General features: G+C 38.1%; 1 long non-coding RNA gene across 1 annotated transcript in view; it reads left to right on the forward strand.

Annotated features, from left to right (window-relative positions):
- The first annotated feature begins 5,548 nt into the window (after nt 1-5,548).
- Nucleotides 5,549-13,809, forward strand: part of LOC139760284 (uncharacterized) — a 223,290-nt gene continuing 215,029 nt past the window's right edge. The window contains exon 1 of the long non-coding RNA XR_011715302.1: nt 5,549-5,817. This is a non-coding gene — a long non-coding RNA (uncharacterized lncRNA). The remainder of the gene's footprint in view (nt 5,818-13,809) is intronic.

Below are 13,809 nucleotides of genomic sequence, written 5' to 3' on the forward strand. Positions count from 1 at the left end.
GCTGTTTTCCCAGTAATTCCATCTCCAGTCTTTTAAATCCTTTCGTTATTTTTTTTTTCTTACCTTCCAATTTATCCCTTGGTCATGTCAGTCATAGTTTTTATCAAGAATTACACCCACTACATGAGTGATTAGCAGTGCCATTTTAAGAAAACATGTCACTGAAATGCTGTCATGTTGTTCTTCGAAATTTAGAAATGTTTATATTTTCGACTTAGCTATACAGAACCAGTATACTAATATTGGGACGTCTTTTTGATAATTATTATGGGTATTTTTATCTAAATGTGACGACTTCCATTTCGGAAAACCAGCCTTAGGTGGTGTTTTTGTTGGTAAAGTCCATGGATATGATAGTTCAGGGTAACAAAAATAGCAAAATAACCCGTTATAGAATTTCTGTGATACGAATATCTTTGAAGTTATTCACTTAATGCACTGATGATCAAAGTCCTCATGTATCAATGAAAAAAATGTACTTGCCAAACAGTGCAAAAGTTATTGATTGAGTTCTATTATGTAGGTATTCTAGTTGTCTAGTAATGATTAGTCACGTATAATCTAGAGGTCATCAGAGCTCCCCACTGTGATGCACACACTGCTGAAAAATCATAAACAGTTAAGGTGGCAGAAGGTGACTGAAACCCTGCTGAATCTTCATGAAAAATGTAGCTCTGTAAGCGGTGCTGGGGGCGAGATGCCTGCAGTATTACCTGTTGTAACCTTTCAGGAAAATTTTCTGTAAGGAAGTACTTCATGAGTTTCTGAAAAAAAAAGAAGTTAGCAGTACTGTAGAAAATGACTTTATGGTCACAGTTGTTGACAACAGTTGGAGCCGCGATCTACATGTCTGTGGTGGCTGCAAACCATGAGAGCAAGATTAGGTCAACTGATTTGACTTGTGACCAGGTCTGCTAATTATTATGTCACAGGGAGAGAGAGAGAGAGGGTGCACTGGCTCTCCTTGCTGGGGAAAGGACGGAGTGGAAAAGGGTCGGGTCTGAATAACAGAGGGGCTTAACACAGTTTAGACAACATTATGGTACACAAATCTGCTGACCTATTATGTATATAGTGCTAACTATAAATGAAAAATGGGATATTTATGGTGCATTTTGGTGTTAGGTAATGTATCATGTTACGGTCATAGGCTAACATTTCGACTAGGTCGCTTGGACTATCACTGGGAAGTTAATATACATTTATGATAGGTTTTAAGTTGGGCTGTGCGTGTGCTGGCTGGCTGCCCCGCCGTGGAGATAGGCAGGCATCAGCGTCTTCGATAAAGCCGAAGCTTCCCTCGCTGACCGAACCTAGTCTGTGCCTGCCGCCGCTTACCTCACAGACGCCTAGCACTTGATGTTTTTATGTTTTCCTTGTATACATTCTTGGTAAATATATATCTATATATACTTGGTAATATGTATTCATTTATAGATTGTCAATAGCTTCGGTGAGGTCTAACGGAAAATCAAGAGCCGGTCACCAGGATGAGGAGAACACAAAAGCTAAGAACTGCATCACAAAACTACGGCTCTCGAAGAATAACCAGCATCAACAGACATAAAACCACCGTAATTTATAGTTTATTCTTAACTTAGATCTTTAATTTGGACAGTATGCCTCAGACATACACTGTTTGTATAACTAAAGATTTTAGGAACTTGTGAATCATTTTATATGAGAGAAAAACGGCCCTAAGTTCTCTCTTATTCGTCTATAACAGACCTGGGAAGTAAGCAGTTTTCAAAACTTACTAAACGCTTTTGGAAATATTGCCTGAGAGGAGCATTTGGGTATTCAAGCTCCCAACTCCAAACGAATACCGGCCATTGTAATTTTTCCGACATGTTAATCCATCTTACGTCACACGACGGTACGACCCTTTCAGCACGACGATACAGTCCTTCGGGTATAATGGCTTGGCTCTTGACCTGAAAGACCAGGCCATCAAACCCCCAAGGGTCGAACTGTCGTGCTTGAAGAGCTTAGCGAAGCCACCGCTCGACGGAGGGCCAAAAATGAAACTTATCCCTTCAAATGTACTTTTTTTTCTTCTTTTTAATCTATATCTGCATGATGAATTTATCTCACCGTGATCAGTCGCCTGCCTTATAACGCGATAGTCAACGTTTGTTATATGTGAGAATAATCGAAAATAAACGTAACAACGGTGGTAGCGTCAGCAAGAGGCAATGTTTGTAGTTGAGGAATGGAGTGGGCCACAGCACTCACAAGTCTTGGCACGTCCAGAGGGTTGCTTTTCGGTCTTTCATACTCAAATTTGGGGATATGCACGGTGACCCAAGTGGTATTTTTTCTGCAAATACTGCACCCTGCTTTGAAGGTGCAACACGGCATGGACGAGTTAGAAATATAAGAATGTATTTGTAAGAGAGGGGGTCGTCCTCTTTACTCTCCTGTCTCTATATAGATTAGGTGTATAGGTTACTATTACTGTCACCTTTACAGATAAACTCTTCATAGTCTACCATCTACCAGGGCTCCTATTATCTGGCTACCCCATGTACTCTTATGTAAATGGAAAGGTATAAAATAACAGCCTGTGAAATACATGGTTGAATTCAACTATAAAATTCATTTATTCTCTAATTTCGTAATTGATATAATTTTTCATATTGTCAGTGACAGAGTGGGTAATTTCAAGTTAGAATTTCCTTCATGAGTTATTATTCAAGCCAAGACATTTTTATGATGAAATTAATTATGTTTTTTTTTTTTTACTTCCTTATTTACTGTTACTCTATTATCTTGAACTTATTAAAGATTTTCTTATAGTTTATACTTTACGGTAAAGCGGTTCCCAGAATTATCTGACATTAGTTACGACAGACTTTGAGTAATTCGGACAACGTAGCTCCTTAAGCACATGAGTACGATCCTTCCCCGGCTCTTGACCTGACCCTTTTAGAGCCATGTCAGAGGTACAACCATCATACTAAATGGTCGCTTCGTCGTCCTCAAGGATCGTACCATTGTCCTTCAAGGGGTCGAAAATGGCGAGACACCGAAGGAAACTAAAATTGCAGCCTAGTGTACTGCAGCGGAACTTCTGAGATTTGTATTAACTTTATGTGGAGAATTTCAAGACCAGAGTGTTCTCAGACTGTATGGTATAGTTCAGCATTTAATCAGAGTCGTAAGGGAAGGACTTACGATTTCCCTGTATCCTTATGAATTCAATGCCACGTAAAAAGAATTATGAAAGATAGGGTGGTCATGAAACGAACTAGGTAGGGCCGGGCCATGCGGAACCCCTTGCTGTCGTAGGACGCAAACGAATGTCAACAATACAATTGTTATAAGATGCATACGACTGTCGTAGGCCACATACGACTGTCACAGCAAGACAACTGGGAGGAGCCGCTTGAGATCGGAAGCAAATTTCGTATTAGTATCCTCCCATTACTGTATTTAAGTATTCATAACCATGTTATCCTGTTCAGCACCGACAGACGACAGGATGTATGACATTCATACACATGGTATATATATATATATATATATATATATATATATATATATATATATATATATATATATATATATATATATAAAGGTGTTACCGCACTCAACCTACAAGTGTTTACGCCGAGAGCGAGAGGTCTTTCGGCTAGGCTGCAGCATCCTTGTCAGTTGGTAAGATGGAACTCGTCGCTCTATAGCAGTCTATCTTTTGGTCTGTCGCTGATTTGTAGCGTAGTATTGAAGCTGAGTGAGTGCCATAATAGAGTCGTGGGATTATATATGGTAATATACGGTTACGTATATATATATATATATATATATATATATATATATATATATATATATATATATATATATATAATGAACTGGTATGAGATAAAACAACTACCTCTTGTTAATCTTTATAAAGATAAGGAAGTCCAGTTGAAGGATTATTTTCGCTGTTTTATTCATTAATTGCCAGTTAAGACAAATCTATGGTTTGTGTCTTATTTTCGTCGTGTTCAGAAATTTTATCGATAGTCCATCAAGCCCTTGTACACGACGGTATGACCCTTGGGTATGATGGCGTTCCCTTTGATCCACACCCTTAAGGGTTAGGGTTAGAGATGACGCCGTCACACACACCCTGTGGTCTACCCGTTGTACTCATGGGTCTAACAAGTCGTTCTCAAAGGTGTCTGGCATCTAAACACCTAGTGTTAGCGGTAGAAAACCATAAATTAGTTACGTAAGATTAACTTTAATTATACACAGTTTTCTAGATGTATATTAGGTCATACTTTCAACCCAAGACTGATATATACACACGGCATATACGAGTATATAGGAAAACAATGAGCGGATTATTTGTTGTCACCAAATCATCATATTTTTTGTTTTAGTTATATAAACTCTTTTCTAGAATTCATTCTAACTAGAGAACATTCACTGATAAAGTAAACAGGCTAAATATTCTAATAGACTGAATATTTCCCCCGACCAAATATCTATACATAAAAGTAACGTTGTGAAACATCAAAGATTTATTTTCATTTATGAAATTGTCAGCTTGTTCACAGTACAGAAAAATGCAGCTTTGACGAATAACTAATTCTTTTTGATATTATTTAATATGTTAATGAGATTGCATTGTTTAGGTTCTCTATTATATCACAGCTACAGTTTCAACTTTGATGTGTTTATAATTCTGTAACTAATCATTTGGGTGACATGGGTTTTCGGACTGGGGTGGTAATTGTGAAAATATGTCAGAAATCATCGTAATCATCTTTCCCATTTCATATCATGGTTAATGTCCACATAGACAGGATTTAAAGATGTTAAGACGTGTACATAGACTTACGGTCATATAAAAGTATAGGAAACGCTAATTACGCCTAGGCTTTGTCGACCGTAAACATTGATTTCTCGTCTTTTACTTATAGCTTTCAAAAATCTTATCATCTCAATATTTTTGGAGATTTATCGCCTTTATATCACATTAAAGCACTCCGTAATTTATCAGTATGCTAAAGGGAATGCTGTTGAAACTAATAGTACATCGCATATTTGAGCTATGAATCATGACGGTAAAATAAGACAGAAATGTATTTAGAATAGTCACATACAACGGCTTGGTTACTGTCATGTTGTATATTAGATTTTAATAACCCATCTGATGATGAATGGGGATTATCTCATTACAAACTGGGAACACCACGCGCGCCTGTGCATGACATTCATACGTATTTCACTTTCAAATGGTGTGTCCTTGAAAGGCCTGCTCCCTTTAAAGTTAAGGACTCGGCGCAGAAACGCAAATGAGCCATTGCCAAATTGAGTGTTTACTTAACGTTTGTCAGGTACGCTAACTTCAACTATGGTAATGTTTTCCTTATTGATGATTAATTTCATGATATCCTATTATTCTAATGTTATTTATTGTTTCTTGAATGTCTCTGTATAGAAATAACCATGATTGAGATTTATTTGGGTTTTATTTCCGTAATGAACCAACGTGAAAGTTCCCGCCCCGTAAACATCTTGTCAACGTGACATTACGTACCTCCTTAACTCGAGTTTATATTTTCGTCTTGTGCTTGTGTATCCATACTTCTTGTAACATTTATTGCCAACAGAATTATTTACTGATACATGGTGTGTTAGCAAGTGTAAAATAATGACATTGACTCATGTATTTGGGACGATATGAGGTTGTGACACATGGATGGAGAGGTGAAGTAAACATTAGTAAGGGAGGCCGAAGCTGACACTACCTGAAATGACAGTCCAGCCGAACTCATCATTACTCGACTGCCACATGGGCAACGGCAGTAAAGAGAAAAGGTAGGAACTGCTTTTTCGTCTGATTACAGTGTTTTGGTGTTGGTAGATTTATGTATGGTAGACTGAAAAATATGACTTAGTGTTGGTAAACACGACGTGGACTAAGAAGTAATTTGTAACATATTGGAGCATATTGAGACCTGGGTGTTTCGTACATATCATGTGAATCTGAATTTGTTTAACGTACACAGTTTCAAAACGGTGTAAGTAAACGAGTATAAACCAGTCCATCCGACACAATTAAAGCTTTTAAAAAATTATCGTACTACGGGATGCAAAAAGAATGATATTTATTTCCAGCTTTCTCACAAAGGAGATTAAGACAAGATTTCATAGTAGCCATCTTAAAAAGGATATTAAATAAGGTAATATTTTCGAAGTGATGATAGTTTACAGGTATAACATTCATTTTCCCCTTGCCAGATGTAAGACCTGGTATCACGAAAGGTATTTGTACGCTTTACGCCACACAGCATTTAAGAAATTTGTTATATGTAATTAAGATAGATTTTTTTTTTTTGTAGAAGCACTCCGACATATATATGACAACCTAGGAACTTTTATATCCTAGGTTAGGTAAGATAAGGTCCACATCGCTGCACAAAATGTATGTAGGCGGAAGCTGTAAAATTACCTCACAAAATTACCGGAAAATTTCTTGAATTTTATGATATCGACAAAAACCAAAGCTAACCTAACCCCAAAAATCAGTTAAAGATAAATGAGTAGGTAAGTAAAAGCCTTACATCTTTAAAGAATGGAACAGGTCTCAGTATGCTCCAGTATGTTAGTAACTCTGAAACACTTCCAACTGCTTTTTTTTTGTAAAGTATACTTGTTGGTAAGTATTACCCTCGGTAACCCCGGCCACCTTAAGTCGGTTGGCACAGTCTAGGTTAAAAAACTGCCTTTTCTTCTAACTGTATCGATTTGTTAGTAGAAATATAAAAGTAGATGTCTACTGCGCTCCTTAATATGCTTAGAAACCAAGCCTAGCCCGTACCTAGCCTAACACACTTTTCAGCCCGTGTAAGTTAGCCTAGCTGAAGAAACACGACCAAGATAAAAAGCCAGGGTAGCTTAGAAGCCTGTCACATTTATGTAGACCCAGCTGAGGTACCTCCAGTCTAACGTTGGATATTTCCATAAACACAATCAAAATTGATTGAGCTTATCTGAAACCTAGCAATGCAAACCAGGCCCAACTAAGATAGCTCCAGTCAAGAGCACAAGGCAGGCTTAAATTTGAAAAAAAAAATGGGTGATCATTGTTACAAATAGATAGTATTTCTCATGATTGTGATGGTTAGTGTATTAATCAAAGGGTATATATTTTGATAGTTATCATGCTAAATTACATACTTGGTATATATTTGATTGGACTGGAAGGAAAAATTTACATTTACACAAGGGTATTCTGCTTGTTAACCAAATAATCTCTGTAAAGTACTCACGTGCGTCATAGCTTCACACTAAAATTAAATGCTAATGATTTACTGAAAGGACTATCTTTAGGTTGACGTAGGCCGGTTGATTATTAAAGGTAGATTTAACTTTACAGCTTAAGACGGGCTACTCTGATATATAACTCTTACTTAGTTAAGCCTTCATGTTATTATAGGGGTACATATCAAAGTAGATGAACCCAGGGTTTATCATTTGATAAAATAAGAGTATGATAATGGATAGATAGCTTAACTATAGGTAGAAACGCTGTTCATAATGGAATACACAGCTTCCCACTTGTATTTGATTTAAAGAAATGTCAATCTTCTTTAAGATTAGGTGAAGATTTATTTTCTGTAATTTTAACTACATTTCATCTACCATTCTGTTACATACCTTAAGCACATTCTGAATGCACACCTCTAATAATTATTCAGCACTATATAGTTTGGCTTTACCTTTCAAATTGTATTACACTATCCCAAAGATCACATTGTCTTAGAATTAAAGAAAAATCGTTCGTAGTTTGTCTTCAGATGTACATGGTATTTGGTTTTTCTCTACCCACTGTATTGTAAGCAGTTTTAAGTTTTAAAGTCTTGTAGTCTCTGAATATTTTCCATCCTTTGTACTTAATGAACAGCTTTTATTTTCTACCAGTTTTGTATCTTTTCACTTGCATTATAAAGTAATTGATGCCTTTTGAAGATTAAAGCAAGTTGGTTCTGTGTAAAGAAAATGTTAAGGAAAATGTTCTCATTTTGGTGGCTGAGATCATTGCAATTGTATATTTTCTTGAAGTTAAGTGCTGCATATATTTTTCATGCGCCTGTTTTTAAGACATTAGGTATACAAGCTTCATTATTTCATTGGTCTTTTTTATTGTTTGTAGTATGCTTCAAAAAGCAAGATAGGGGTATGCAAATACAGGATGTGGGTGCACGTTTGGTATCTTCCCCATATTCTCCCTGGCTGGGTTAGGTTAGATAAGGTTTTATAAGTTCCTGTGACTTAATGTTAACCCGATTGATCATAGACAAGTGCATGGAGTAAAAGAAGAAAATATCAAAATGTGTCAGAAGTAAACTTCGGTGGACCGAGATACCTGAATGTACCCCTTAATGTTATTCATTTTATTGAATAGTTAAGAAATTTTCCGTGATAGTATTACAGGCATTCCACTCCATTGAGAAGAGAGTAGGGTAAAATTATGTTGTGCGCCCGTATCTTTTTTATGTTGAAAATCATGAGCGTTTTGTTATTCCCGTAAGAACAGATTTAGAGAGGCACAGTTAGATATGAGGTGCTCTTTTTAGTAACGCTGATTGTTTTTGTATTTTTCTTAATTCATCCAAACCTAACCTAGATAAAAGAAAAAAAAGACCTGATTATCATTTTTTTTTCTGTTTATGGATTGATCATCAATTAATGATTCGCCCCATTCGCTTAGTTTTTGAATTAACTTTTTCAGTTTATATCTGTAAAATACAAAGGTGCATGTATTGTGTCTGATGAGCAGTAATGGATTGTAATGATTCTTAATGTTGATTTCTGATTGTTAAATATCCACTGTTTTACCCATATTGCTAAAATATTCAGTGTTTTATCTAAAGCTGCGTCACTCAGGATCTAAGATGTGAAAGAGACAGCACGCACAAGTAACTTTCGTGTACAGGAAATGATCTTTGGTTGTTTATAAGTTGTGAAGAGTATCGTAACCTTCGTTAAAATCATATTTTCTTATTTTGTTCATTGTGCATAACGCGATACGCACATGTCCAGTATTTTGTTCGTGCTTAAGGTTATATGTGAAAGGTGTAACACGGCCAGAAAAAAACAATGTATATGTATATTTCCTACGGTGGTGTTCGAAATGCACGGGGAATTTCCAAATAATGGCACATTCCTGGCTGCTTCACTTTTAAGAGTTGCTGGGTCGCGCACCTTGGCTGCAAGAGCTAGGATACCGGTAGCAAATTGCGTGTAGGTCTCATTGGTCAGCCTGTGGAAAAATATTAGTTTAAATTGGTTGGGATTTAGGCCTTCAGTCTGCTTGTGCCCTCCTCTGAGGTCGTGTTAATTTGTCCCATGGTCACGTCATGAACAGGTTACCGGCGAGAGTATGTGACACTTGCAATATCACTGTCGAACATGTACAAACGAAATACCAAAAGTATGTCAGTCAAATTTAGTGCGTAATACCATTGGTAGATACGAAAAGGATTTGAGAAATTTTAGACAAGTATTAATGTAAATTGATTAGTGACTTCTAAAGGAAGCCAAAGTAGATAATTTAATATGAATAGTCTTAAGGCTCTAGATATCTTTTTGTAAAGCTGATTAGGTTCTAATCTAGCGCTCTACAAATTCCACTAAATTATATCGTCTTCCTCATCCTCATTTTGCTTCTGCTTTTTCCTTTTTATATTTCCCCTCTCTTCCGTCTTCCTTTCTTATTCTTGTTCTCCGCTTCATCTTTCTTCCTTTTTTTCATCTTTTTGTTTCTGGACTCCCGCACCACCTTATATGCAGTCATCATATTTTTTTTTCTTTTATGCATATGCTACACTAGAATAGTACACACACAACAAAAATATGAAACATGCAAGAGTGGATAAATGTATCATTTATAGTTTTGACGGAGTTCATGAAGGTGGCATGTATATATCATGCATTTGAAGTAGGTAGGAGTTGATATCATTTAATAGGAGTGTGTTTTGGTAAAGAATCACCTGTTAAGGTTTCATTCATTCAGGGATGGTAAATGTTGGCTTGATTTAGGTAGGTAAGTTGTCATTCGTCTTCATAGATATGGCATTACACTGATTAGCGTTAGCTCGTTTAGTGTTGTTAAGATAAGCTTGTCTTCTGTCGGTTTGCATTTACTTTACCTATGATAGTACCATTCACCAGTAGGCCAAGCTGATTCTATGCAGTCAATGTCGGATCCATATTCATTTTCCTTGATATGCGTAGCATTGCTTGAAATTCTCTGTGGGTTGCAACTTGCTTATTGGTTCTGGATTAAAATTCAAGGGTTTGGCTGTGGTATGCACAAGTTTGGCAACCTTGGATACCGCAATCTTATTAGTATTCACTAATCGTCCAGTTTGCACAAATACAGTATAGTTATTACATAAACTTCACCTATCAGAAAAATCTGTTTGGTAATTTTGTTACAGGTACTTCACTAAAAAATCATATTGTATCATCCGACTGCTGTTAGATGTCTACAGCTGCACAGAATTATTTGACAGCCTAACACTACTTTCTTTTCATGTGAGTAAAAGCAATCAGCAGTCAAATTATTTGATACGATTGTGAGTTTGAGGCAACTATTTGACTGGATTATGAGTGAGGAAGAATTACATATCTCTCCCAAAGTTCGTATAACTTATCTCCTCTTAACGGTAAGAAGGTCTCTTGGAGATAGCTGAAGGTTGCGTATATACTGTAGGTTAGATTTACCTTCATCCGTTGGATCTGTTGAACTCATTCTGATATGAATCTGTTTGGTAGAAGCAGTAACTTGCTTTGATACTTACTGCATTGGGGATAGAGCGTATCAGCTTTGAAACTCCTCCCGTCACTTTTGCTCGGAATCACTGTTGCTGTTCGCAAAGTGAAATACACCTCATTAACAGAAAGTGTGCAGATTTGAGTTCTCCCAACACGGATAATATTTCTCTGGTTCTTAACCAAGAGCATCCTCAACAACTTCCGTCAACAATCTTTTCACCTCCCTACCTTACCAGTGTGTTGCTAGGTCTCCAAATGATAAAGCCGCTCGTGGTAGCACCTTATTCTCTCTTAACTGCTTTGCAAGTGATTCCGTAATCTAGTCCTGTTGCCCAACCACCTCCAAGTAAGCTTATGCCCTCGTAATGCTCTCGCCCAAGATCTTCAAGCACTCTCCCTGCTGCAAGTCGGCATTAACTCCTAGTGTTCTGAGGAAGTGTACCTCCGAACAAGATCCATGCTGGCCTAATTCATCTTCAGACACAAACCTTCCCTTCCTGCAAGCTCATCGCGGTGTGGCCTTTTCTCTTCAGGAGGAAAGCTTTCTAATATCTCAAACTGTTGCCCGCTTTCGCTTCTATTATCTCCAGTGTTATTGGAATTCCATTCCTATCTTTCAGATCACCAAGACCTACTTCCGCGGTGCAAGTTCTACTGACGGTCTCTCTTGGTTGACTTACCTTTGATCCTACTCTCAGGGAACATGATGAATCGGTTGTCATGGTTCGAGGCATCTCCAAAAGCATTTGACACGATGTGTTATATGTCATTGCTCGCAAAACTTTTTTCATTTGGCTTTTCTGCTGATCTGTGTTCTCTGGCGTATAGCTTATTCTCTAGTCGGTCCATTCTGGTAGTTGCTGTTGGAGTGGCATCTCTGTTTCATCCTAGCAAAAGTGGTGTTCTTCAGGGTTCCTTCATGTCGGCTGCTTTCTTCTCCCTATTAGTGATCTTTCTTCATCCTCAGATCCAACTCACTCTTGCACCCATAATTCTGATCTTCATACTTTACCTCCCTTTGCCTCCCCATCTCACTCTGTTACTCGTTCTTTTTATTGTTGTGCGCAGGGGAAATTGTTACCAGGTTAAATTCACAGTGCAGCGATGCATGTAACTTGATGTAAACATGTTGAGCATTACCATATATCTTTCAATCTATCCTTGACACCCGACAGTATGAAGTTCTCGTATGTCTGATGTGGCGATGCCTCCACTCTCTGTTTAGCGAGAGAGGAATCTAAAGTCTTCCGCCTTATTGGTTGTCTAAAAGTCACCTCTCTTTAGTCAACCCTTTCCATCCGCCATGATGCTGCTGCCTTCTCCTTGTTCCTCGGGTATTATTTCTGTCACTGTTCGGTCTGTTTGTGTCTATGCCACTTGGGCTTGAACCATTGGGATGTGCTTAGCTGCTGCTTCCCTTTGAATCTGTATGGATACCAGCCACACGAGGATTGAGTGTTATAGTACTTCCATTCCTCGAACAGCGACGTTGTTCTAATTCCTTCCTTTCTCCTTCCCAAAGTCTTACGTCCTCTTCTCAGACACCCAAGGAATGATATTTTATCCATGATTTTCGTTGGCTTGTTCTCTATGTTGCATTCATCTGAAATGGCTATGAGTAGGGTATATTTCTGCCAGTAGTATGTCACAGTAAAGGAGGAAAAAAATATGAAAACTCGAGAATAGAAAGGGCATTCATGATGATTGTATGGTGTATTTGGTGTGTCTGAAATAACTTCCAAATCATTATCTGGAACTTTCACAAGATTCCATATCTCATTCCTCTTGGCTATCTTAGCGTCAGTGATGGCTCAGTGTGCATATTGAAGATTATATATATATATATATATATATATATTATTTCAGCCACATGTCTCTTTGTTAAGATCTGCAGTTCTAGTAGCACAGGGTGGAAGGATCAGTATTCAAGTAAATTCGAATTGTGATGAAGCTCTGGATATTCTAATCTCTCAAGTGTTACTTTGTGTCGTTCAGGCGTTTAATGTGAAGTGAAATATTGCAGTAAAAGATCTGTGGGGTATTTCGACGTGGTCGTTTAATCCGACAAAGTCGCTCTTAAGAGCAGGGGATATACACGTGGAGCCGGAAATGTTAAGTTATTAAGTTTGCCGCCACAAACAGCAGTATCTCTTTGCCATTCCGACAAGGTCTCTCTCTTGCTCTGCTCGTGTACTGGTACTCCCTCGCGAAGTGCGGCTTGCTCTGATACTGCAGTTGTCAGTCGTCGAGACCTGACTATACCATCTACAAAACGTTTGTTTCAAGCTTTGAGGTTAAGTTAGATAGAGGTCACGCTGGCTAGCAATCATGAATTTCGTGCCAGTTTTACCCATCATGAATTTCGCGCCAGTTTTACCCATCATGAAGCTCGCGCCAGTTTTACCCATCATGAAGCTCGCGCCAGTTTTACCCATCATGAAGCTCGCGCCAGTTTTACCCATCCTGAATTTCGCGCCAGTATTACCCCTCATGAAGTTCGCTCCAGTTTTATCCATCATGAATTTCGCGCCAGTTTTACCCATCATGAATTTCGCGCCAGTTTTACCCATCATGAATTTCGTGCCAGTTTTACCCATCATGAGTTTCGCGTCGGTTTTGCAAGATGCTGAGGCAAGAGTTATTCCTCCCAGACTTAGATTCCAAACCGATGTTTCAGACAATCGACGTTTGGTGATGTGATGGGTTTATCAGACGGGTGTCACGCAGGTTGCTGCTCAGTCAGGGTCCACACGACGAATGCTTCGGATATTTTATTGGGCCCACTTTCATCAAAGACATTTTTCTATCGCTTCTGGTAAATACACCGTTGGTGTTACGGCTCTGCTCTGTGTGTGTGTGTATGTAATGCCGTATTGCTGTGTGTATGTAATGCCGTATTGTGTTTTTATCATCTCGCGTACTCCTCTTTTGTAGACCGTAAATTTATTGAAAAACTGAATTGACGAGTTCGTGAACCAAAGCCTCTCCGAATTTCCGATATTTAATCACCAGGCTTCGTGCAGAAGA

The sequence above is a fragment of the Panulirus ornatus genome, chromosome 36 (genome assembly GCF_036320965.1).
Source record: "Panulirus ornatus isolate Po-2019 chromosome 36, ASM3632096v1, whole genome shotgun sequence".
Classification (NCBI taxonomy): Eukaryota; Metazoa; Arthropoda; class Malacostraca; order Decapoda; family Palinuridae; genus Panulirus; species Panulirus ornatus.